The sequence below is a fragment of the Pelodiscus sinensis genome, chromosome 9 (assembly GCF_049634645.1).
Source record: "Pelodiscus sinensis isolate JC-2024 chromosome 9, ASM4963464v1, whole genome shotgun sequence".
Lineage (NCBI taxonomy): Eukaryota > Metazoa > Chordata > Testudines > Trionychidae > Pelodiscus > Pelodiscus sinensis.
Window position 1 is genome coordinate 53,639,805 of NC_134719.1, and position 27,266 is coordinate 53,667,070.

Sequence of the window (27,266 nt, forward strand, 5' to 3'; positions counted from 1 at the left end):
AGCTTTGCTAAAGTCAAGGTATATCACATCCACTGACTTTCCCATATCCACAGATCTAGTTACCTCATCATAGAAGCTAATCAGATTGGTCAGGCATGGCTTGCCCTTGGTGAATCCATGCTGACTATTCCTGATCACTTTCCCCTCTTCCAAGTGCTTCAAAATGGATTCCTTGAGGATCCCCTCTATGATTTTTCTGGGGACTGAGATAAGGCTGACTAGTCTGTAGTTCCCTGGATTGTCCTTTTTCCCTTTTTCAAAGACGGGCACTACATTTGCCGTTTTCCAGTTATCTGGGATCTCTGCCAATCTCCACGTATTCTCAAAGGTTCCACAATGACATTTTCCAATTCCTTCAGTACCCTCAGATGCATTAAATCCAGGCAGGCTATTCAGCCTGCTGTGCCTGCAGGATATAACATTACCTAGCTTACAAGTGTGCCCCAAGACCAAAAACCGGCCTGTGGCATTCGATTGTATGCTATGATCAAAGGATATGTTGGTAAGCAACTCATAATTATAAGTATTTTTATGTAGTCTATTATTTTCATTCACACTATTTATGATAAATATATAATACTTAGGAAAATTGGGAAATATTAATCTGCTGTGCAATCATAAAACTGTAATTATTTTGATCCAACACTTTCCTGCTTTTATTATTTCCTTCTACTGAACACATTCTGTTGAAGAATCTATAAAACCCAAAATATTTCACCTTCCTAGATCTGTACCTGATAGTGCATTCATGCTAATCATCCCAACATTTCCCATCACTTCCCATGTTCTGAAAGCATTGCCTTCGACCCATGCAATTCATGGCTATAATATAAGCATAAAGTAACAGGTTCAATCTCCTATTATTTAAGAATTTTTAATCCTTCCTGGCTTAGACAGATGATTCCTTTCTTGCCAGGAATTAATGGAAGCCAGAATGACTGAGCTTTAAAAGCTTCAAATTCTACTTGTTAGAGACCATATTTCTAACTAGAGTTTTCACAATTTTGAATTTTATTTTGGTTTTCCCATCCTTTTGACTAGATTCTATGCTCCTTGACATAGAAAATCTAAAGCAGTACTTGACTGAACAGTGGACCATCTCGCTACCTGATCAGTGTAGGTTGCAGATGGAGCTGTCCACTCATTTCTCCCATCTGCTTCTGGTTTGTGATCCTCACATGTCAAATAGAAGGGAGTGTACATTCATTAGTGGCAAACTGTCCTCTGTCCAAAAGTCAGAAGAGAGTATCAAGGGGAAACTGTCACAGGAATTGGAGTGTTATCAGCAGAAAGTGGTAGCAGGTTGCAAAATGCTCTCATTAGGGTTACAGCTCATGATGTCTGACAAATTTAAAAGGCTAGCCCCTGGAAGAGGATGCTGGGAAAAAGTTCTCCCAAGAGAGCAATCCTACACTGGTGACAATCAGCAGATTTCAGGAAGCCACAAAGGAAGGTGACATATATGTATTATTGTGGACCACCATTGGATTTGAAGGAAACTCATTGGGTTTGATACACTGTTGCACCATGTAATAAATGAGAATGGTAACATTTTACACCCAGCACATGAATATAAATCGGTGCAGGAGAGGAAGAAGGGCCTCCGGAGGCTGAATTTGGCCCACCAAGTGGGTTGTTCAGGTCTGCAGAGGCCCTGCCACACCATCACCTCCAGGTCAATTAGGGTCTGGGGGTTGAGGGTAGTACACAAAGGTTCCTTCACCCTACCCCTGCCCTGCAAGGAGCACGTGGTGCTTAGAAGCACCACAAGCTCCTGGTAGGGCAGAAGGAGATATCATGCACTCCTCTGTCCCAAGTACATGAAGTCTCTTCTCACCACCAGGGGCATAGGCACCTAGGGTGAAGCTCTGGGTGGAGGCAAAGACTTCACACACTCCCCCACAGCCAGACCAATCATGGTCTGTGGGTGGGGAAGCAGGGAAGTATCCTGGCCTCACCCCTTCCATCTGAGGCACTGCTCAAAACATTTCTGAAGTGGCCCCCGGTAAAAAATTATTGTCCACCCTGGTATACAATTTTATTTTTTCATAATCTACATTATCCCTCCACTTTTTCTACCATAACTGGTAAACTATGGATACAATGTTGCTAGTGTAATTCAATTACTGAGGAGATTGCTAGAAAATTTGACAAATAGAGATGAGGATTTTTATGACGTAAACTTGTACCTACTAAAAATAATTGCTACAATTCAGCAATTTCATATGGATTATCAAAGGATTGTGACATCAGATGGCAATTAGAGTATAATCAAACAATCTTTTGGTAGTCACAACCTTTCTGAGTTTTAAATTGGAGACTTAGAAGTCAAACATTTCCTTATTACTCCTGTGTGTGCAGAATTCATGGTCCCCACAGATTCCTTTGCTTCCCCACAGAAAAATGATTTCTGATGGGAAAGCAAAAAGAAGTCACAATAGCAGTCATGCACCTCTCCCCAGCAGTTCAGGCAGGTTGGTTTATGCACTGAGAGCAGCCAGAAGAAACATAAATCATGCTGAGCAGTCATGCATGTGAGAGAGACACACACATTGTCCCTGTCACTCACTATGCTTGGCGCAGAGAGGGCTTTGTTTTGTAGGACACGCTCTTCTTCACAGGCAGAGCAGAATGTAGCTGACTGTTCCCATTGTTATTATAGTGAATTCCCCCAGAAATATAAAACAGGTGGAAACATTTTAAGGCTCCTTTGAATTGCCAGATGGTATGAAGGAGACGTATTATAAAAAAGACAGTGTGGCCCTATAAATGCTTATGTGCTTTAGTGATTAGAATGGGTCGAAATTTTTTGACTGAAAAACTTTCCTTTCAAAATGTGCTCTATCAATTGTTTGCTGTTGACCGTTTTGGAAATGGTCTGTAGTCAATATACATTTTGAGTTTGAGTCACCAGCCCTTGTTTATCCTTCAGTTGCTTACGATGTAGCACTGAGCATATGGCTGCATATATCTGTTGCCTATTAACTAGAAGAGTCAATATTAGCTTCATTAGCATTGGACAGAACAGTTTGGGGGATTTCATCCAATGCTCCCCCTCCCATTCCCATTCATTATCTCTTATACTGTAGTTTAAATAAATTACCAAAATAACTGAAACCAGAATGATTATATTAGGTTATTTTAACATATAAAATATACAGAATTTTGCAGAATTTTAAAATAGCATGCAGAAAAATTTTAATTTTGATTCAGATTTTTGGTTTTGGCATAGAATTCCCCAGGGAGTATATTCTGTATCTCCTGAGCCATTAAGCCTCATGTCTTTCAAAATATTCTTGCGGATACAAGAGCTGAGAAATTGACCAGGTAATTACACTCTTGAGACTGCCACAGTAGGGCCTAAATGGAAACCGAGACTACTCAATTAGTAAAAGGTCAGAGTTCAGAACAATATCCAATAAAATCACAGTCTATTCTGGGGCCAGCTCCATATCCGGTGAGCCCTGTGAGTGGCCCATTGTCTTTATTTCAGCTCTGTGATTTACATTAGCTGAGAATATGGCCCGTAGTGTGTTGGATTTATTGGCCAGATGAAGCACTTAGATCATGCGTTTGAAGGCTGATTCTTCAGCAGCCTTGAGTGGGTCTGGCCAATTTGTCTGGCAAGAATGGCCAAAGTTGTAAATCACAAGGCTATGTTTTATAGGAGGTTTTAGACATTTATAGTTGGTTAACTTTTATGAAAAGGTTATAACAACAGAAAATGACAATATTTTTCTTACTTGTGGAAAACATACTGGGAAAGCAGAGAGAACAGACTAATTCTACTCCCCTTAGAAAACGAACAAATCTTGGAGTGAATGGAATGAAGACTATAATTGTTTGATTAAAATATGCCATATTGACAATATAACAGCCTGATTCTGAAGGAGAAAAATACATGGGCGTGGCTAGTTTTTTTCAAAATGTTGCCTATAGCAGTAATAGTGGTAGATTGGAAAGAAGGACACTCAAATCTAGAATTTAGTATCTGCAAGTGCAGGGTCTACATGGCCAAGAGAAGAGTCTTTTAAAAAGTCGCTCTGGCTGTGTCTAGACTGGCCAGTTTTTCCGGAAAATCAGCCGCTTTTCCAGAAAAAACTTGCCAGCTGTCTACACTGGCCGCTTGAATTTCCGCAAAATCACTGACTTCCTATTGTAAGAAATCAGTGCTTCTTGCGGAAATACTATTCTGCTCCCATTCAGGCAAAAGTCCCTTTTGCGCAAAGCTTTTGCACAAAAGGGTCAACGTAGACAGCTCAGATTTGTTTTCCGCAAAAAAGCCCCGATCGCGAAAATGGCGATCGGGGCTTTTTTGTGGAAAAACGCGTCTAGATTGGCATGGACGCTTTTCCGCAAAAAGTGCTTTTGCGGAAAAGAGTCCGTGCCAATCTAGATGCTCTGTTCCGAAAATGCTTTTACCGGAAAACTTTTCCGTTAAAAGCATTTCCAGAAAATCATGCCAGTCTAGACGCAGCCTTTGTGTTTCAAAAACTCATTATTTCACATGCATATAATGGCAGAGATAGTACATAAATGTTTCAATATAATAAACATCCTGACTTCTCTCACCCTTCTCAATCATGCAATCAAATAAATACTTTAGATAGATATAGGTGGGGCGGGATGGAGGAGGAACAAAGAAATTCATACCTTCCTGGCTTTGACTGTCCACCCCAAAGGTATGTCTATACTACAGCACTATTTCGAATTAACTTAATTTGAAATAGTTAAATCAAATTAAGCTAATTCGAAATAACACATTTATACACAAAAACTGTTGCAAAATAGTGTTTTGTTATTTTTAAATAGTGCGTCCACACTGAGTGGACCCTGAACCAAAGTTAAGGCTGGCCGGAACCAGTGCCGGCAGGGCATCAGGTTGGGACTTAGTGTATGGGGCTGCTGCTTGAGGCTAACTGAGCTCCATGCTTAAAGGGACCCTACCCCCACCCAGGACAGACAGTTCTCAGGGTTTCCCGCTTGCTTGTCTACCTTGATGAGGGACAGCAAAGCAGTCCAATCTTGGAGTGCCCTAATTGCCCATACTCGGGACACCACGGCACTCAGCCACATGGAACCAGAGCTGCCCCTGGGCACGCCGGTGCATCTCATGGGGTCGTTGCCATCAGACCAGCTGCACTTGCTGCAGGCTGCCATCCGGGGGTCCATCGGGGGCTGTCAGGATCCAGGAGACCCTGAGGGAGATCATCCACCCTGAGGAGCCCTCAGAGCCTCTCCGGTCCTCCCCACCGGGGGCTCGTGCCCCATTCCTCCCTCACATCCTTCCACTTACCCTTCCCTAGCCCTGATATCAAATAAAAGTCACGTATGTTCAAAAATAGAAACTGGGTTTATTGAACAAAACTGGGGGGGGGGGGGAGATGGACCTCTCGGGAGATTGGGAAAAGGAGGTGGGAGAGGGGAAGAGAGAGTGTGGGAGAGGGGAGGGGGAAACATGGGAGGAGGGAGCTGGAAGGGGGAAGCAATTGGAAGAAGGGGGGAGGGGAAGCTTGGGGGTCTCACTGGACCAACCTGACTTTCATGCAAACCTGCTCCTGGGTTCGCATGTGGCCTTTGGAGTGTGTCTAAACTACATGGCTCCATCGATGGAGCCATGTAGTTTAGGCTGATCGGCAGAGGGAAATGAAGCCGTGATTTACATAATCGTGGCTTCATTTAAATTTAAATGGCTGCCCCGCTCTGCCAATCAGCTGTTTGTCGGCAGATTGGGGCAGTCTGGATGCTCCCCTGTTGACATGAAAGCCCTTTATCAACCTCCTCGGTAAACCTCATCCTATGAAGCATAATGTGGAGGTCGATAAAGGGCTTTCAGGTTGGCGCAGGAGCATCCAGACTAGCGCGCTGAGTCAACAAACAGCTGATCAGCTGTTTGTCGGCTCAGCATGGCAGCCATTTAAATTTAAATTAAGCCGCGATTATTTAAATTGTGGCTTCATTTCCCTCTGCCGATCAGCCTAATCTACATGGCTCCATCGATGTAGTTTAGACACACCCTTGGTGGCCAGGCTGGCAGCTATCCTACCATAGATGGCCACATACCTCCATCTAGGGCTGAGATCATGGAAGTTGGGGGCATCCCCCCCAAACCTAAATAAGGTCCATGATCTCCACCCTGGACCAGGAAGGCACCTGCCTTCTCTAGCCCCTATCAGGCTCCTGGGAGCTGGCAGACTGCTCCTGGGGAGTGGTGGAGGGCTGGCTGCCAGTGGCTTGCTGGCTCATGTTTTGGGGCCACTGGGTCAGGGGCCCCAGTGGCCACTGCTGGCTCTGGGCTGGCAGGCTTGGAGCTGGCACAGGCACTGTGGCCAGGGTCTACCCCTTTAATGTCTCCGGGGCTGAGGGAGAGGAGAGTAAGCTTTCCTGGTTGTGCCCAGAGTGGCCACCAGGGCTCTCTAGGAATGGCTGGAGGCCCCCTATTTCGAATTAAGTGTCTACACAGCACTTAATTCAAAAGAGCTATTTTGAATTTGGCATTACTCCTTGTAGAATGAGGTTTACCAAATTTGAAATAAGGGCTCTACTATTTCAAATTTATTTCAAAATAGTGGTTTGCCTGTGTAGATGCTATTAAAGTTAATTCAAAATAATTGCTGTTATTTCAAATTAACTTTGTAGTGTAGACATACCCTAATAGAGAAATAACTGAGTATTCTCAGTGATGGGAAATGTCACATATGGAATTTAATCAGACCTGCAATAGAATGCAATAGAAGCTCATGCATTTAGTACAAGACATCCCAGCTTTGATTCTGCCTGCTGATAACTGGGGTCTTGTCAATGTTACACTAGAAGGGTATGTCTAGATTACATGCTTCTGCCGATAGAGGCATGTACCTCATTACACGAGGCATAACGGAGTGGTCGACAAAGGCTTCCTTTGTCGACTGATCCGCGTCTTGCCTGCCGTGCTATGCCGACGATCAACTGAGCCGGCACAGCACGGCAGCCATTTTTATTTTAATGAAGCCGGAGATATTTAAATCCTGGCTTCACTGACTATGTCGGGTAGCTTATTTTACATGCCTCTGTCAGCAGAAGGATGTAATCTTGACATACCCGAAGTGATGAAGATTTGCACCAAGGATAACCTGCTCTCCCTGTAGTTGCCTTTGAACTGTATCCTGGACCTCGGGTGGAAAAGGAGTGGGCAGGAGCAGTGCAGGGTGTGTTGGCAATGGATGTAAGAAGGATTCTCTTGTGGCTCTGTCAGACGGAAAAAGCTGAGACCATGGCCTGAATGCTCAAGATTGCTTCTGGAACTGTGGATTGAGAAGAGCTTCTAGAGACTTTAAGTAAAAGAAAGAACTTTTCCTGTTCAACCTAAATGTGACTAAAGTTTTTATCTGTCCTCCCATCTGCCTGAGCTACCAGCTGCCTAAAGTGACCTCCCTCTATTAGGAAAATCCACAGAGTCATTCTATCTGTAGTGCATGAAAGGTCTGAAGAATCTAAGAGCTCCTTGCAGAGAAGATCTATTTCACACAAGTAGGGCTGTAGAGTAGACACTTGCATAGTGACTGTAAAGACTACATGTGAGGCAGAGGAGAAGAGTGCAACACGAGCAGAAGAAATGAGAAGAGGAGCAGAGGGAAGCCAGTTTCATGGGGCAGGATGGTACAAGACCATGACAAATTTTAAAATAAATATAGCCCTTTTTCAATTAGAACCTAAAGCCAATGGAGATGTTGGGAAGAAATTAAGAAATAATTGGGTTCTGGAATAGGATGTCTTTAGTGGAAGCATGAAGTGATTGGGTGAAACAGGATGCATTTTAGGGGGTGTCATACCTCAAGCAAAGAGGAAATGGTCAAGCAATTTCTAAGGGGGAGGTGTGGGGTGGGAGTATGAAAGTACTGTAAGTATGAAAGTAAGCTTTCTAATCAGAGAGTAACAGAGCTCATTAGCATGGGAAAACTCATGTATACTATGTTTTCCTCTGCTTCCTCCTGTGTGAAAACAGATACAATGAGGCCTGTTTACTGATGTCTGTATGTTCTGATTTTAGGGAAAATTAATCTAAACAGGAAAGAATGAATAGCCATTTTTAGTTCAAAGCATTGAGATCTGAATGATTCATCTAGTCAGTCATCATACTCTTTTAACTGGGATAATTAATGTAGTTGATTTTAGAAAATAGCGCCCATTCCTAGCACACAGAACAAAGTATTTATACATGTTTATACCTAAGATGCACCATGCGTCTCTAATCTGATTCCAATTTAAATTCATTTTAGCTGCTCAGTAAGATCTTTTTCAGAGGTACACAAATTCACACATTGGAAAAAAGGATGATTTAAAACATTGGTTGTAAAGTTCAGAATTGTCTCCCATAATGAAGGATAATCAGAATTACCTCATAAGACCTCAGAATGTTATACATGTTTATCTACATATCAGAATCAGACCATTCATTTAACTGTAGTATATTGGAAAGATTGCAGGCCAAAGTATGCTTATAACCATTTAGAAGAGAAGACTGTGGAGATGAATGCATTAAAGACATGTGTGCTGGAAGCAAGCAAAATTGCAAAATAAATAAATCCTTTGGCAGAGTTTACAAGCTTGAAGCCCCATTAAGCTTTTCTACATTTTGTCTGGATGTTTAAATATCTGTACAATGACATATTGAGGTTAAAGTTCCCCATGAAGCAATGTTGTGTATCTGACAGCATTTATATTGATTTTTATCACCAGATAGCTGCATTGTGATAGCTGATGGATTGTAAGAAACACACTTCGTTAACTCTGCTTGCCTGTCTCTTGCCAGTAGCCTTTTTAATCGCCTCACTTTTAAACACCCCACTGAATATTTTCTCCCAGAAGCATGTGTGTGTGGCTTGTACTTTAATAGTCTTTCAGACTGAGCTGATCAATACCATTAATTACTCATAGAATGGAATCTAAATAAGCTTAGTGTAAATCTATTTTTGGGTCTAATGTTGTAACTGATCCAGTAGCACTATGTAGAGAACAATCCGATTAATGAAATTATCACTGATATTTATTCATCCTTTTTTATTCCTTCGATTACTCTGAAAAGTTCATTATGTCCTCTTACAAATTTTTAATGAAACTCTGGTTCAGTAACATAATATATTATAAAAACTTAAAAAACAACAAATAGTCTAGTAGCAATATAAGCCAACAGCTTTAAAAAAGATTTTACATTTGAGTTTAAATTACATCCTGTACTTAATTACACTTTATGAAATTAATAATTATCAAACTCTTGTATAAATACAGTGAACATCAGAGGTGGCAAATTAACATACTAATTAATTGAGAACATGATGAGCAAACATATCTGTTGCATAAGATGAACATACAAGAACCCTTTGAAATGGAAGAGATCCTGCCATGGTCCATTTTTTTTTTTTTTTTTTTTTTGGTGCTTGGTCCAGGATCATTTTAAAGTCTAAAGTAATGGGGCTTCCAAAAGCTTCCTCTGGAGCTTATTGATCCATAAACCAGACCTAACCATTAGAAAGATTTTCTTGATATTCTTTATATTGGAAAATTTCTAATTTTTCCCCCAAGGCAAAGTTATAATAAACCATTAACATGTTATAGTGTAAATTACTTATTAAATATTCAATATGCCATTACCATAATTATATAATTGTATCCCTTCCAGAGCTATCCACTGCCTCCCTGAGTCCAGCAGAAGGCCCTTTGAGGCGTCTCCATATTTGTTACAAACTGTGTTAAATTCATCCCAGGGTAACTCTTCTGACAGCAACTGGAATCACTCCTTGAATAAATTTGCCTTTTAGGAATTACCTAGCGACCTAAGGGCTAAACCACTTATTATCATAAAATACTAGAACTGGAAGGGACCTCGAGAGGTCATCAAGTTCAGTCCCCTGCCCTCACAGCAGTACCAAGCTATAACCTTATTCATTCTTGTTTTGCAAATCAGATTCACTAGCAATGTTAAAGAGGAAGTTAAAGAAACAAAACAGAATGTGATCTCTGTGAAGCACACTATGCCCTAGACTCACACAAATACAACTTTCCTTGACAGTGATGAGAGGTCTACCATAGATCATGCATACTTATAGCTGTATATGTGATGGCTAGTCGGACTGTCTATCTATCCTTTTTTTGTAAAGCTGATTCTCTAGAGATATTTTCGCTACCTGTAAATACCTATGGTTTGATTCACTACCATTTTCTTTTCATTGTATGTCTGTTTAATGATACTGAAATCAATAGAGTTACACCAAAATAAAACTAGTAATATAATAGTGAACCACTTCTTTAACAATAACACTATTATTTATAACAGTTGAAACATGGTCTTGTCATTAAATAGTGAGGCTGGGAGACAGGCAACCTGATTTCTAGTCCCAATTTTTCCAGGCGACAATAACAAATAATCACAGAAAGAGATACAGTTTATTTTCAGAGTTGGAAGGAAGTGTTACAAGAAGGAAAATAGTGTTTTCCTAAAGCTACTTTCTGTCTTTGTCTGTTTCACTATAAGGGTTTCCCCCATCCTTTCTACTACTGGGTTTACTTGTACAGTTAAACCAATATAAAACAACAATAAAATATACATATCAAAATAAGCTCACTTTCAAACTTTCCTTTGGAAAAGTTACTTTATTAGAACCTGGATGGAAAATTGAATTTCTGTTGTGCAGAGAATTTGGATTTCTCAGAATGTATTTTCCTCCCAAATTGGGATAATTTTTGGTAGAATTTCCAATACAGAGTTGGCACTGATCTCTCATACTTCTTTAACATCTTCATATTATTATGAATTTGAAAACTCTTCCCTTTTCACAACCACATCCTTCGCCTATTTTCCCCAAATAACAATTCAAAAGTTCGTTTCTGAGAAAGAACCCAATTTCAGACCCTCATAGAAAAATGACTTAATATTGGCAAATGGCCTGGTTGGCCTGATTTATAGAATATGTAATGAGATTTCATCAAACTGTGGGACCAATTTTAAATGATCTGTTCTGCCTTGCAAGCCACAGGACATACTCACATTCTAAAGTTGCAGTGGATTTTATCAATACTGTAGTGAAGAACACTAATATCGTAATGATGAGCACATCAACTACACTATTAACTACTGACACAAGGCCTGAAAGATTTGTTGGTTTGCTTAATACAAAAACATGCATACTTTGTTTGCATGTAACTTTGTCAGTGTGCACTTAGCAGTCTGCTGTTTGAGAGTGGGTGGAAAGACACCTATAGTGACATGGAGGGCATTGTAGTGGGAGGCCATATGCTGGGCAAAATATTCACTCTGCTCAGTTTCATGCTCTGGTGAGAGGCTGTAGAGAGTTCCATTATACTACTGAGAGGGTTATTTATGACTGGAATGCAGGTAGGCCAAAAGCAGCTTCCATCAGGCTGTTGTTCCTTCTCCTGTGCTGGTGAGTCGACTATAGACAAGTGGGGGAGCTTTAGCTTAATTCACACTCTCCAATGTACAGAGGGAAATAATTTGGCTCAAGCTATGTCTATACTACAATGATCTATCGGAAAAAGATACACAAATTGCACTCCACAATTTTGCGTACCTTTTTCCGATAGTTTTTTCAGAAGAGGCTTTTCCAACATTTGACCTGTCTATGCTCCTCATGAGAGAAAGAAGACAGGGCTTCCGAAAGAGCGCGTCTGCGGAAGAGCAGACGTGTCCCCTGGAAAACCCCCGTAGTATAGACATACCCTCTACAGAGAAAAAGATTACTTCCTCCTCTCTTTTCCCCCACACCTAAAGCAAAGGAGAAACAATAAGTGGAAAGTGACTTATCAGAGCCACAGTATAGTTCCTGCTTTACGTCATGAATATCTAGGGTGAATTGTAGGATTAAAATTCAGACTCTTATGAAGCAAATAGCACTTACTCATATCCTTTTATATACTATTGTTCTTATGCATAAGAAATTAATAACCACTAAGAAATTAGCAGGCATTTTTATATTCACATCTAACTGTTTTTCATGATGTCACTCTGTAGCCGGCCAAAGTAAGTCTAAGGTCCGACACTGGGTTCCCAAAGTACAAAATACGCCACACAGGTATCTGTTAAACACAAGTAGTTTATTTCCTGACAACTAACAGCCATGCCCCGTAAATGGAAGAACAATATAACAAAGACGCGACATATCTTATGTCCCTTCCTGTAAGCCTGGAACCCCAGGTAGGCTGCAGACCAAGTGAGAGGTTGTCTCAGCTTCCAAGGCACCAGTACCCAAAGCCCATCGGTGAGGTTCGATTTGCTAGGCTCTGAGGCAGCCTTAAATACAGTTTTCCCTGACTTGTTTTGCATTTTGGAAATTTCCAGGGCTTACTCATTACATGCTGATGTAGGGCTTAGCTGTTAGTTTTCGATCTGGTTGTGATCTGGATCTACTTGTTCTCTGGCCCTGTTTATGTGATCAGTACATTAGGGTAAACAGAATTGTTTATGTGTTCTTGCCCTTTACCCTTATCTTATACTTGTTCTTGCTATACTGGCAACAATGCTTATCTTAAGTGGCGTATGTTCCCAAAGACTTGCTTCTGGCTCATCAGATATAGGAAAAAGGGGAGCAGGGGGAAGAATGCAGGCCTCACTGCCCCTAAACTAGCACGTACAAAGTTCTTCTGCAATTGACCACTACACACTCCAACAGAATTTTTTACTTGAGCAAAGTGATTAAAAAAACAGCCACAGATTATTAAGGCATATTTATATTTGGCACACACACAAATATTTGTTATAAAACACTACATAAAATGTGATGAAGAAATATAAGAGGAAGGGTTTCAACTTCAAATGCAAATGGTGACGTTTGCCTTTTGAGAGATTTGAAAAATGAAGCGATGGTTTTGCTGAGGCTAATTTTCACCAGAGGCAAATGCTGATTTTGACAACAAATATTATACATCATAAAAAAAGGAAAGCTGGAGACTGAAGAGGAATTTTGCATGCAGAATTGTAGGAGCATTGCCAGCAGATTGAGGGAACTGATTTTCCCCCTCTATTCAGCCACTGGTGAGGCCACACCTGGAATACTGAATCTAGTTTTGGGGGCCCCACTATAAAAAGGATGTGGAAAAACTAGAGAGACAGTCCAGTAGAAGACAAGCAAAATGATTTGGGGATTGGAACACATGATTTATGGTGAGAGGCTGAGGGAATTGGACTTATTTCATATTCAGAAGAGTGAGGGGGGATTTGATAGCAGCCTTCAATTACTTATGGGGAGGTTCCAAAGAGGATGGAGAGAGGCTTTTCTCAGTGGTGATAGATGATAGAGTGTGGAACAATGGTCTCATGTTACAGTGCAGAAGGTCTAGTTTGGATATTAGGAAAAAACTATCGGTGGTGGTGAAGCACTGGAATGGGTTACCTAGAGAGGTGGTGGAATCTTGATAAAGCTCTTGCTGGAATGATTTGGTTGGGGTTGGTCCTGCTTTGAGCAGAGAGTTGGACTAGAAGGCCTCCTGAGAGCTGTCTGAAAAGGTTCCTTGGGATGCAAGCAGCTGGGTACAAAATAGGTCAGCAGAGTTATCAGGCAGCTGCACAGTTTTTATTGTAAAGACTAGGGTCCTGCTACTCTACTCCATTATATCACTTTTATGCCAATAAATCACCTCTGAACTTGACTGAGTTTCACAGGCATAAAACTGGTAGAGACAATGAATCACTAACATAATAAAACAGAATGATAAAAACGTGGGTCCTTGATAACACAGAGGCTGTGTCTAGACTGCATCCCTTTTCCGTAAAAGGGATGCAAATTAGACACATCGCAATTGCAAATGAAGTGGGGATTTAAATCCCCTCCACTTCATTTGCATAAACATGGCTGCCACTTTTTTCTGGCTCGGAGCTTTGCTGGAAAAAAGTGCCAGTCTAGACGGGGATCTTTCGGAAAATAAAGCCTTTTCCGAAAGATCCCTTATTCCTTATTTTAAGAGGAATAAGGGATCTTCCAGGAAAGGCTTTATTTTCCGAAAGATCCCCGTTTAGACTGGCACTTTTTTCCGGCAAAGCTCCGAGCTGGAAAAAAGTGGCAGCCATTTTTATGCTAATGAAGCGGGGGGGGTTAAATCCCCGCTTCATTTGCAATTGCGATGTGTGTAATTTGCATCCCTTTTACGGAAAAGGGATGCAGTCTAGACACAGCCAGAGTGTTCTTATTCTCTTTAATTCGCCTTTCCCCCTTAGAACTATTCAACATCAGTGTAACAAAGACTTTACAAGATATGGTCAAATTTAAAGAAGGCAATCCTCAAAAAATAGCAACATGTCATTGGAGAGGTATAAGTAGAGAGAAGATGCCAGTTCTCAAAGACAGCATCAGCATGTATGTCTTCCTGTAGAAGATACTAACATTTCTAAATGTGAAATATACGAGAACTTCATGTCCTTAACAAATGAACAAATATGATAGAGAGAGAAAAGGAAACCAGGCCTGAGGGGTGGAGTTTGAGCCTTGATTCTTAATAGATACACAGAATGAAGTGCCAGTATAATCAGCCTGGAGAAAAGAGATGTGTAGCATGCCAATTACAGAGAGCAGGGAAAATTGAAAGAAATTACATTCAGGGGAGTGTGAAATGTGAAAGTCAAGGAAATAAATTAGATGTTGTATGACCTCTAGTGTGATATGCAGAGAACTAATATATTTAACTTAGCTGCAATCACGTCATAGCTAGACTGTATTAGGAACTTTTTTACTTAAATTTTCTCCTGTCAGGCTCACTACCATACATTTTAAAGTGCAAAATCAGTGCAATCCAGATAACTTCAGAATTTGTTATAAGAAAGGAAACTATCTTCCTCTATGCAAACTAACTGAGCACAGATTTTGCTTGTCTTGCATTATACACCTCTGGGGACACTGAATAGTAAGTCTCTGTAGACGTCTGTGTAATTCAATAAAAGTAATAGATACACTGCATACTCCTGCATAATGGATTGATTGGTAGGTTTAATTATAAAATTAAAATGATCCATCAATGATCCATCTCTTAACAAGGATTCAATATCATAACCTTATCACCTGGAAATGTTCAGTCTCATAGTTCAATGAAGACTTTTAGCCCTAGAACACGATAATTCACAATGACCTCAAATGACTGCCATGATAACAGCAGCATGCAGGTTTTGCATCTTTAGGCGGAGCAGCAAGGAAAATCATGATGACAGAGAGAGGTCAAATGGTGACAAGACACAATAAGGAAAAGAAGTGGTTGCCTTCATTCCAAGAGGATGTGCTTTGGAAGTCTGGAATTCACAGACTTAAAAGAATGATTGATCTTCTGTCATGGTAGGCCCACATCTCGAATACAGTAATTCCTCATTTAACACATGCCCGTTTAACACGTTTTCGCGATAGCACAATTTTTTTTAAGGGAAAATTTTTTGAATTACATGACCGTCCCCGGAATAACACGATTTCCCCAGCTGGCCCATTGCTGGAGGCTGCACGAGGCTTCCCCCACCTCCCTGCAAAGTGTCAGAGGGTTCGCTGCTCACCGCACCTTTCCCCGCTGACTCCCCCTCGCCGGACGCCTTGCCCCCTCTCCTCCGCCTCTGCTTGCAGGCCAGCGGCTGGGTTTCCCCAGCCAGCCTGTCGCCGGTGGCTGCACAGGGTTTCCTCCGCCTCCCTGCAAAGAGGTGGAAGGTTCGCCACTTGCCATGCCATTCTCCGGTGACGCCCCCTCGCCGGACGCAGTGTAGGTCCCAGCAGACCTGTCACAGGGGCATACTACCAACCCAGTCCCCCTCCCCTCTCCTCCCCTTCCCTTCCCCAGGGTATGTCTACACTACCACCCTAGTTCGAACTAGGGTGGTAATGTAGGCAACCGGAGTTGCAAATGAAGCCCGGGATTTGAATTTCCCGGGCTTCATTTGCATAAAGCCGGGCGCCGCCATTTTTAAATGTCCGCTAGTGCGGACTCCGTGCCGTGCGGCTACACGCGGCACGGACTAGGTAGTTCGGACTAGGATTCTTAGTCCGAACTACCATTACTCCTCGTGAAAAAGGGACCCCAGTCTCTTTTCTCCCCCAACCTTATGTTCCGGTCCCAACAGACACCACCACTTGAAACACAACCCCCACCTTTTCCATTATTTTCAGTAGGAAAATTGACCCCACCTAACACATTTTCACTTAACACGATCATTTTCTGAAACATATCTATAGTGTTAAATGAGGAATTACTGTACTGCATACAGATGTGGACACTTCATCTCGACAAAGATATCTTGGCATTGGAAAAAGTTCAGAAAAGAGCAAAACAACTGTCATATGAGGAGAAATTAATAAGACTGGTACTTTTCAGCCTGAAAGAGAGAAAACTAAGAGGGATATAATAGAGGTCTATAAATGCATGATTGGTGTGGAAAAAATGAATAATGAAGAGTTACTTACGCCTTCCCATAATATAGCATCCAATCAGTGTGAACACTCTGTTTCAAAATAGCTCAGTGCTATTTCAATGCACTTCTTGTGTGCAGATGTGTTATTTCGGAATATTTCTTCCAAAATTGCTTATTTTGAAATAAGCATGCAGTGTAGACGTACCCTATGAGACCAGAAGGAGAAGTTATAGAAACAATAGAAAAGATAAGGCTCAGGTGAACCAGATTATACGTAAGTACACTTGGACTTCCATCAGTGTGATTTATGTCACTGCAGAAAGGAATGTATTTTTACAGCTCTAGGTGAAATAAGTTATACTGACAAAAGTACTAGTGCAGACATAGCTTTACTCTCAAAATCTGTCCTCCCCTTCAGGATAGGGGAAAATCTTGACACTGTGCTACTATAATGGCTCAACTGCACATGTTGAAAAGAGGGTGCCTCTTGGCAGAGTCGTCTCTCATATGATCAAGGTTCCTCAGCATTTTAGTCAACATTGAGACCACAATATTCAATGAAGATAGAGAGTTTTAAAATTAGATGTAGGCCTCAGCCATAGAAACCTATAGGGTACATTTTAGCTCAAATATGATTATTTGGAAAGACATAAAGGTACCTTAAAAGTTTTACCCTCTACTATACCATGCTGCATATAATTTAATATTGATTTTGGCAAAATGGGACTAAATACATCTCTTGAAAGCACTAAAACAGTTCCTGAAATGAAACCAGTTTGACTGTCTATATTGGCCATAAAATTATTTCTGTTATATTGACCTGTTTGTTTATAAGGGACGTGACAGCCCAGTGTTAATAAAGGCTGTTTTTCTGGCCACAACATCTCCATATGTAGTTTTGGTCCTTTATATGTCTAAAATCCAAATTTTGTAGGCAGAGAAGGTGGGTGAAGGAATATATTTTATTGGGCCAACTTCTGCTGGTGAGAGAAACAATCTTTTAAGCCACACAGAGCTCTCCTTCAGGAGTGGAAAAGGTACTCCTAGTGATGTAGCTAAATGCCATGTAGAACAGATTGTTTAACTTGAGAAGTTAACACATATTGTAGGGGACCATTCAAGAAGAAATGACTCATTAACAGTCATAGAACACAAAGGAGGGAGGTTGTGGGTTATAATCATTGTAGAATTCCATGGACCAATGGCTTTATTCAATGTATGATTTTCAGTGTGTAGTAGTTATAAAATTTAAGTCCAGGCATTTCCAGACCCTGCAGATTTTAGGAACAGCAGAATACAGAAACAGACATATTGGATCAGACTTATGGCCCATCTGCTCCGGTGTCTGGTCTCTGATAGCTGCAAGAACCAAATGCTTCAGATGAAGGAGTAGGCTCCTACCCCTACAATAAGCAGATGTGGGATAATCCTCACATAGGTATTCTCCTGATTTATTCTACACAGACACTGGCTTAAATCTTGAAACAATAGATGTATTATCTTTTCCAAAATATGCTGTCATTACTGATGGTTATTTTGTGTATTGAGTGAGCTTTGGTCTCTTTGTGCATTCATCTGTGCAAACTTGTTCTGGTTTCAGGGTAATAAACAATTTAATGACTGCAAAATCCAAAAACTAGTGTATCCATTCCTGACATCTGCATAACTACCAATCTCATTTGGAGTAATTTAGCATGTCTATCTTTCTGAAGAAAGATATATCAAAAGCACCCACTCAGCTGCTAAATGCCTTGATCAACAAAACTTCTGAAAGTTAAGGAAAGAGAAAGCTTTTACTTGGAACAACTGTAATAACATTGTTTATACAAAGATGACTGTTCCTTCATAATGAAGTAAATCCACTGGAGAACAAAGAGAAGACACATGCATCTGAAAGAAATGTTTAACCTGGGAGGGTGCTTGAGAAATGGAGGAGAAGATGCAAAGCTCTGGAACAAATAACAAATCTGATATTTTAAACTATAGGACCCCAACCTGCTGAAGTGGAGAGGAAAGGTCTCTTCCTCTTATTCCATTTCCAGAAGATTGCCAGAAGAGGAGATTGTTAGGGAGCAGATCAACCAAGTCCAATAGGCCCTGGCCTGTTCAGGACATAGTAGGATATATAGATGCCTCAAGACAGCAGATATTAAAGAGTTAATGAGGAGAACAATCAGTCACCTAGCACCAGCTAAACTGCTGGTTAGTAACAGCTGGGATAGAAAGCTGAAAACCCAACAGAGCAGCGTTCTGTTGAAGAAGCTAAGAACTGCTGTGGGGGAGTTCCATAGTATGTGAAGAAAATCTACCCACAGAGACCAATATCCTAGCAGAAGCATGCAGAGAAGGTTGCCATATGGAAGTTGCCTGTGAAAGTCATAAATAAGAAACAGCCTAGAAAGGCAGCAAGAGACTTAAGCAGGTAGTCCTAGACCCCTCGGGGTTCTGTATTGAGTGGTCTTCGACTGCTTGATTACATCTCTTGCTGCCTTTCTAGGCTGTAGGACACAGGGGAGAGGATGTGTCTGGGTCCACCACCCTCTTGGCATGAGGGTTAGAATGCTGAAACTTGAGAGATGGGGAGGAGTTCCTAAGATAAGGCCATTGAATATTGTCCCTATATTTAACTTTCTTTGTCTCCCGCCCACCCCAATGAAGAACAGAGGGGGATACTTGGCCCCAAGTCTAGCAGCTGTAGTCCTATCACAAGCTCCTTAGGTCCTCGGGATGAGACCCCATATTAAACTTAAAGAGGAAGAAATAAAAAAAACCTGGTTAGAGTCCTAAGGAGCTATAGCTGATACTGAGGGAAGGTTATAGTGTGGCCACTACAGGGTATGTTAAAATGTTAGTGCGCTATTGATAATGACCTTCTGAGCAAACACTGTCTATTTCTGCTTAAAGCCAAACCTGACACCAAAATCAATAGACAATTGTAAGTGCTTGTTGTTTAGATCTCTGGTCATTACATACTCCAGCTCCATCAACAGTGGTTCTCTGGGCTGCATCCAACTTTTCGTATCTCCCCCTATGGGGTAGGGCAACATGCTATGGAGAAGGACTGAGGATTTTTTTGTATGAATGTAGTAATCTGAAGCACTGGGTAATGAAACAGTTGATTTATTCTGCTGTTATTATGGCATGAAAATATATCTGAAGTAATAAGGTGTACTTGACTTTCATTCGGTAATTTTTTAATCTTTTATTTAGTTTACTTATATCATTTTGAGGTAAACACAAAAAGCAATTTGGAGGTTTTTGTACTGTGCCTAAAATGCTGATAAAATATGTTGGCATGGGGATAACATATAGATAAAAAGTCAGCACAAACTGGGACCTCATTAAAGATATGCCAAACTCCCTGAAACTGTAAGAACTATGCTTTTTCCTCTAAGCCAGATAAATGCCTTTTCCAATCAGTTAGTAAAAAATGACTTTTCTGGAATGTTTCAGGAAATACATTCTGCTATACCTCTTTTGCTACTTAAGCCTTCTAGTTGACTTTCAATATTAACTAAAAATATACCAGCTATGGAACAATGTAGATTCAACACCAGTTAGAAAGGCAATTTTCTCCTGATTTTCTATGAAAATGGTTCACACAAAAAAATAAAATAAAATAAAGAAACTGCTGTAATATCTAGTTTCCATTGCCTTCCAGTCTCATTCATCTTTAAGCTGTCCTTGTCCCCACTAGTAGCATTTTGGCTGCCACTTTTGGAAAAGGTCCATCTTTTCAAAACCTCTTAAAATTGTGTTTCTGGCTGGTTGTCTCTCAGCAGTAGTCAGAAATGTGTGTTGTGTTCCTTTAAGGAAAGTCTATAGTGCTTACCCCTGATAAATCTACTGGGGAATAAAATAAAATAAAAATAATTAAAATCAGCACTCCTGAGATTAGTTTCTACACAGAGCCTATTCTTACTTAAACTGATATAAATCTGCAGTAACTGCTCTGAGGTCATATAAAAATTAAGAACAAATGTTTATGTGCATTTGTAATTGCCAAATTAAATCTGATTTCAAAATGTTTAATTTGAAATTAAAATAATCTCAGACACAGAATCATGACTTAAGATGTGCTCATATGTAAATGTTACCACGCAAAGCATATATTAGCATGATTTCAGTTTTGTGCAAATGTATATTTTGAGAGAAGGAAAATATGTAAAGTAACAGAAAAAGAAAAGCCTATGCAGAAATGACTAGTGTGAACATAGACCTTTATACACAATTTAGGGTTTTCTTTTCTTTTCAAAGATTGTAGTGATATATAATTTTTACTAAGCGAAGACTGAGGGGGAAAACTAGTCAATTGCTGAAGAACAATGAAAAATGCAAAATACTTCTCAGTATTATAGCCCACAGCTGCTGTTGCACATCATGGAAAATAAACGGCTTCAATTATGAACTTGGCACAAAGAATAATGTTTGTGAGTCATAATTAATGTAACTTGTTTGAACTGTTTTTTTGTGCTTTGTGACCAGTAACCTGCAGGTGAACACAACATCCTGTATTCAAAACCTATTTCATAATTTAGAACAGATTAACATTTAACATACACCTCCTGCTCCTTAGCACATTTACTAGAAACCTTTCTGTCTTGTCCAATGAACAAGAAAAATGGTAATAATGGCAATTATGTTTGAGGTAAATATGCTAAGTCCTTAATTCTGCATTATTTATTCATTCTACTTTTAAACATAGTAGCAGACTTAAAAAAAAACACCTCTGAGGTGATCCATTGCCTATATATAATTCTGGGTTTTTTTTACTCGTCTGGACTGAATATTATGCTACATTTTGGAATGAAGCTATTCATCAACTTGAAAATGTAATTGTCACAGGGACCAAAAGAAACAAAGAGAACATTGGGGGGGAGGGGCATGAATCTTCTCTCCCACACAAAGTCAATGCCAATGCCAATGCCATGAGATGCAAAGCTCCTACTGCTGCTGTTGACGCCATCAGTTTAGGCACGGGAAACAGGACTCACTATACTACTAGATGAGGAGATGCCTCTATGTGCTTTCCCTTGAAGCCACAAGAAAAATTCTAGCTGTCTGAACCAGAGATCCCCACTGCACCTCAGCCTGTGCACTCCTCACCCCTAAAGCAAGCCTGTTCCTTGAAACTCACAGTTAATGATTAGTCCTGCTTCTCCTGTAGCTTTCTTGTCCATGTGAGTCAGGATGCCCCTTATTAATCTGTACTCAGTATTTCCTCTCTAGGGTTCTGATGCAGCCCTGAACTCATGCAGCTGCCGAGGTCCACACATATGGTGATGGGGCTCAGTACATTTGCTTAACTTTATCATTGTGCACAGTTCTCTTTCCTTCAAGTATTTGCAGGACCAGGCCCTAAGTACAAATGTATTTTCCTGAAGCACACACACAAAAATCTGAGGAAGCTGGTTTCATCTGCATGTATCATGGACCACAGCTATAGTGCACATTTCATTTAGTTTTTCCAGTTTTCTTCCAGCTGTGCAATTCCTTATCAAGAAGCTGTCATATTGTCCCTTCCTGCCTTTGTAGTCCTGTTTTCCTCCTTCAGAAGATCACCCCTGGGATATTTAAAAGACTAGTACCTTGCAGTATTTCTCTTCAGAATAAAGCATTTTATTAATGCCAAGGAAATAAGTCCTGAATATTTAGATAATTAAACAATCATGTTTCAATCTTCTTAACAATCTGCAAAATATGTTCCTGATTAATTTATAAGTGTTTTATATATGATATATACTGCTTCCAGCTGCGCTCTTAAAAGAAACCTACTTCAGGAAATATTACCTACAGACACAAACACACACGGTGCTTTCCCATTAAATCATTAGTGTGTTAATTTGTGGCATGGAACACTGGAACTCTTGTTCAGATTGAAAATTCCTTCTCTGCAGATGATGGATTAACAAGAGGCAATCATGCTATATAGGTGTTATAATTAAGTTGCCTAGAGATGGACTGAAAATTGAAGCTCACCCCAGACTTTTCACCTGAGAAAGAGTTTAATTGTGGATCCAGACATTGAATCCCACAGTCATTCAGCTGTGCTAGCAAATACCGTGTTTAATCAGAAAAGTCATGGAATGAATGGGCCTCCAGAGTGAACTATTCTTTCTCCCCTTTCCCCACACTCCCATATAAAGATACTGTATCAGATTAATGCATGGTAAAGCCTGCTGCTGTTTCCAATGCTGTTAATGATGGGGACTAATGGAGAATATTAGTTTCCAGAGTTGTTTGTCTGGTGCTACCTATTCCTTAAATTTGAACTTCTCGGGGGGGGGGGGGGGGGAACTCTCAGTTTTACATATGTGGAAAATCTTTGTCCTACTTCAAATAAATAATAGTATATTTTATAAACACCAAAAGATAAATAATTAATATAAAACTTAATGAGACATGAAAAATGCACATAAGTAGCATCTGTAAATTTGCTTGTACTCTTCTTTACAGGACCTTTGCTGCAAGCTTATGAGAAAATAAAAGCTACCAGAGAGGGACTTAAGTTTGCATTGTTTCTGTAGTGATCTGCTTTCAAGCTGAAGTATGGCCTGATTTTTTTTTCTTTTCAAATTGAAAAATGACTGAATATGTTTTTAAAGGATATCATATGCTAGTGCCGCTGAAAAATCTTGTAAGTTTGTAAAAACAATGAATAGTTCTGTGGCACCTTGGGGTATGTCTACATTACAAAGATAATTCGAACTAACAGCCGTTAATTCGAATTAACTTTGATAGGCGCTACACAGGCAAACCGCTAGTTCGAACTTAACTCGAACTAGCGGAGTGCTTAATTTGAACTAAGTAAGGGTATGTCTACACTACCCCGCTAGTTCGAACTAGCGGGGTAATGTATGCATACCGCACTTGCTAATGAAGCCCGGGATTTGAATTTCCCGGGCTTCATTAGCATAAGCGGGGAGCCGCCATTTTTAAATCCCCGCTGCTTCGAACCCCGTGTAGCGCGGCTACACGGGGCTCGAACTAGGTAGTTCGGACTAGGGTCCTATTCCGAACTACCGGTACTCCTCGTGAAACGAGGTGTACCGGTAGTTCGGAATAGGCACCCTAGTCCGAACTACCTAGTTCGAGCCCCGTGTAGCCGCGCTACACGGGGTTCGAAGCAGCGGGGATTTAAAAATGGCGGCTCCCCGCTTATGCTAATGAAGCCCGGGAAATTCAAATCCCGGGCTTCATTAGCAAGTGCGGTATGCATACATTACCCTCCTAGTTCGAACTAGGAGGGTAGTGTAGACATACCCTAAATCTCATTCTACGAGGACTAATGCCTAGTTCGAATTAAGTAGTTCGAATTAAGGGCTGTGTAGCCACTTAATTCGAACTAGTGGGAGGCTAGCCCTCCCCAGCTATCCCTGGTGGCCACTCTGGGCACCACCAGGGAAACTCGTCTGCCCCCCTCCCGGCCCCGGAGCCCTTAAAGGGGCACGGTCTGGCTACGGTGCCCATGCCAGGTGCAAGCCTGCCAACACCCAGCCAACAGACCCTGCACCTGGCACGGCAGGAACCAGCCACCCGCTGCCACCCAGCCCTCTGCCTCTTCCCGGGACCAGGCTGGCAGCTCCCAGGAGCCTGCCCAGGTCAGCAAGAGGTGGGCGCCCACCTGGTCTAGTGCGGAGATCGTGGACCTCATCCACGACCTCAGCACTAGGCACAGGAAAGCAGCCATCTAGGGCAGGATAGCTGCCAGCCTGGCCACCCAGGAGCAGGTTTGCATGAAAATCAGGGTGGTCCAGTGAGACCCCCGACCCTGAGCCCTGAGCTTAGAATGGCCATTCTGGGTCAGACCAAAGGTCTATCTAGCCCAGTAGCCTGTCTGCCGACAGCGGCCAACACTAAGGACCCTGGAGGGGATGAACCGAATACAATGACCAAGCCATTTGTCTCGTGCCATCCATCTCCAGCCTTCCACAAACAGAAGCCAGGGACACCATTTCTACCCCCTGGCTAATAGCACTCCATGGACCCAACCTCCATGAATTTATCTAACTTCTCTTTAAACTCTGTTCTAGTTCTAGCCTTCACAGCCTCCTGCAGCAAGGAGTTCCACAGGTTGACTATTTGCTTTGTGAAGAAGAACTTTCGCTTATTAGTTTGAAGCCTGCTACCCATTCATTTCATTTGGTGTCCTCTAGTCCTTCTATTATGGGAACTAATGAAGAACTTTTCTTTATGCACCCTCTCCACACCATTCATGCTTTTATAGACCTCTATCCTATCCCCCCTCAGTCTCCTCTTTTCTAAACTGAAAAGTCCCAGTCTCTTTAGCCTCTCTTCATATGGGACCTCTTCCAAACCTCTGATCATTTTAGTTGCCCTCCCCTCTCCCACCCTCTCTCTTCCCCTCTCCCACCTCCTTTTCCCAGTCTCCCCCAGTTTTGTTCAATAAAGAGAGTTTCTATTTTTGAACAGACGTGTCCTTTATTCTGTACATCAGGAAGGGGGTGCTAGGGAAGGGTAAGTGGAAGGAGGTGAGGGAGGAATGGGTTACGAGCCCCCAATGGGAAGGACTGGGGTGGCTCTGCGGGCTCCTCAGGGTGGAAGCTCTCCTGAAGCCCCCCTATTAACCCCCCCCAGATGGCAGCCTGCGGTAAGTGCAGCTGGGCTGATGGCCAAGTGCTGTGATGTGCCAAGTGTGGGCACTCAGGGCACTCCAAGACAGGACTGCTTTGTAAGCGGGGAACCCCTGAGAACTGTCTGTCCAGGGTGGGGGTCGGGTCCCTTTAAACACAGCCCTTGGCTATCCTGAGACAGCAGCTCCACGCTCTAAGTCCTAATCTGATGCCTTGCCGGCACTGCTTCCGGACATCCTTAACCTCGGTTCAGGGTCCACTCAATGTGGACATGCTAGTTTTTAGGTCTAGATGCACTAATTGGAATTAGCTTAGTTCGAATTAACTAATTCGAATTAAGTTAGTTCGAATTAGTGCTGTAGTGTAGACATACCCTTAGAGACTAACAAAAATACATAGCATCTTGAGCTTTTGTGGTAAGACTCACTTCATCAGATGAGTTGTAGTACAAATAATGCAATTCAAGATATATGTAACAATAAAAGAAGTTCCTGTCAATTGTAAAACATGAGCTAATGAAGCTAATTAAATGGTCTGGATATGTCCCATTCATAGATTTTGATTTGAAAATGCAGATGTCAATGGTAAGGGAAATTGGCTTTGCAGTGTGTTAACCAGTTAATGTCTTTAATCAAGGTAACAGTGTCAAATTTGTAGATAATCTCCATTTCTGCAGTCTGTCTCTGTAATTGGGTGGTGAAATTCCTTTGTAGAAGAATGGCTGCTTTAAAATCCATGACTGAGTGACCAGACAGGTTAAATCTTCCCCTACAGGTTTCTGTGTATTACCATTCCTGATGTCTGATTTGTGTCCATGCATCCTTTGTCACAGAGACCTCCCGGTTTGGCCAGTATACATGGCAGAGGGGCACTGATGGCACTTGATGGCATGGATCACATTAGAGGATGTGCAGGTGGATAAACCTCAGATGTGGTGGCTAATGTGGTTAGGTCCTGTGATGGTGTCGCTTGTATAGATGTGTGGAGAAAGTTGGCAGTGGGCAGAGGGCGGGTGGATGCAGGGGTAGGTTCCTGGATGAAAGTATCTGAGCTGTGGTATGTGGCTGTTGGAAAGGATTTGCTTCACTTTGGGGGCTGTCTGTAAGCAAGGAATGGCTTGTCTCCCAAGGCCTATGAGAGTGAGGGATCATTTTCCAGGATAGATTGTAGATTGTCAATTATGTGCTGGAGGGGTTTAAGCTGGAGGCTGTAGGTGATGACCAGTGCTTTGTTATTTTCCTTGTTATTTTCCTGTCTTGAAGTAGTTGACTACTAGGTACTTGTCTGGCTCTATCAATCTGTTTGCTCGCTTCCCCAGGTGGGTATTTAAGTTTTAACAATGCCTGATAAAAATCTTGTAGGTGTTTGTCTCTACATGAGATTAGAGCAAATCTGGTTTTGTTTTAGTGCTTGGCTGTACAAGTGTACATATGATGTGTCCTGGATGGAAGCTAGAGGCATGTAGGTAAGAAAAGCTGTGAGTAGGTTTCTGGTATATGGTGGTGTTTACGTAATTATGATGTATTTGTATTGTAGTGTCAATTAAATTGATATCTTGTGTGGACTGATCAAGTCTGAAATTGATAGTGGGGTAGAAATTGTTGAAAACTCTGTAGAATTCTTTTAAGTTTGTGTGCAGAGTGAAGATTGCATCATATTATTTTAGATGTTTAATACTAGTGAATGAAGAGTGGAACCAGATAACAGTAAGATAATAGAAGGAGCACATTCAGATATTGGCACACTGGTAGAGGTGGCAGGCTATAAATAAGATGATAAAGAACAAGGAAAGCAGAACCAATCCAAGGTGCCCAGTATGTGTAGCTCACTAGTTTTATGCATGTAGTTGGGTGGTATAAAGAATCAGGAGCAGATTCTGCTTCTGATGACTTCAGAGATTCAAGATCAGATCTTTAATTCTGGTACTCACACTGTTAGCACAGTTTATATTAGAAGACCAGATGGAAATATAAACTTATAGTTAATTTGTAGCTTAAGACATTCACAGGAATGCCTTCAATACATGGTATACACTAACTAATCAGTAGTGATGAAGATTCCAATAAGGATAGATTGCCTTAGGGATTAGCCATGGTCTGTGTCAGGAAGACAGAAACAAAGCCACTGTAGGCTTTATGCCTGACAACTATGAAAGAAATAAATTGCTCCCAGGAACTGGGATTTTTCTAACTGTGTGCCATTGGCTTAGAATGGCAGGATAACACAATAATGGATTTGTAAACCTGCCTCATGATATTAAAGGGAACATATTGTGAAACAGCTAAGTTACCTGGAGTAGCAAGAGT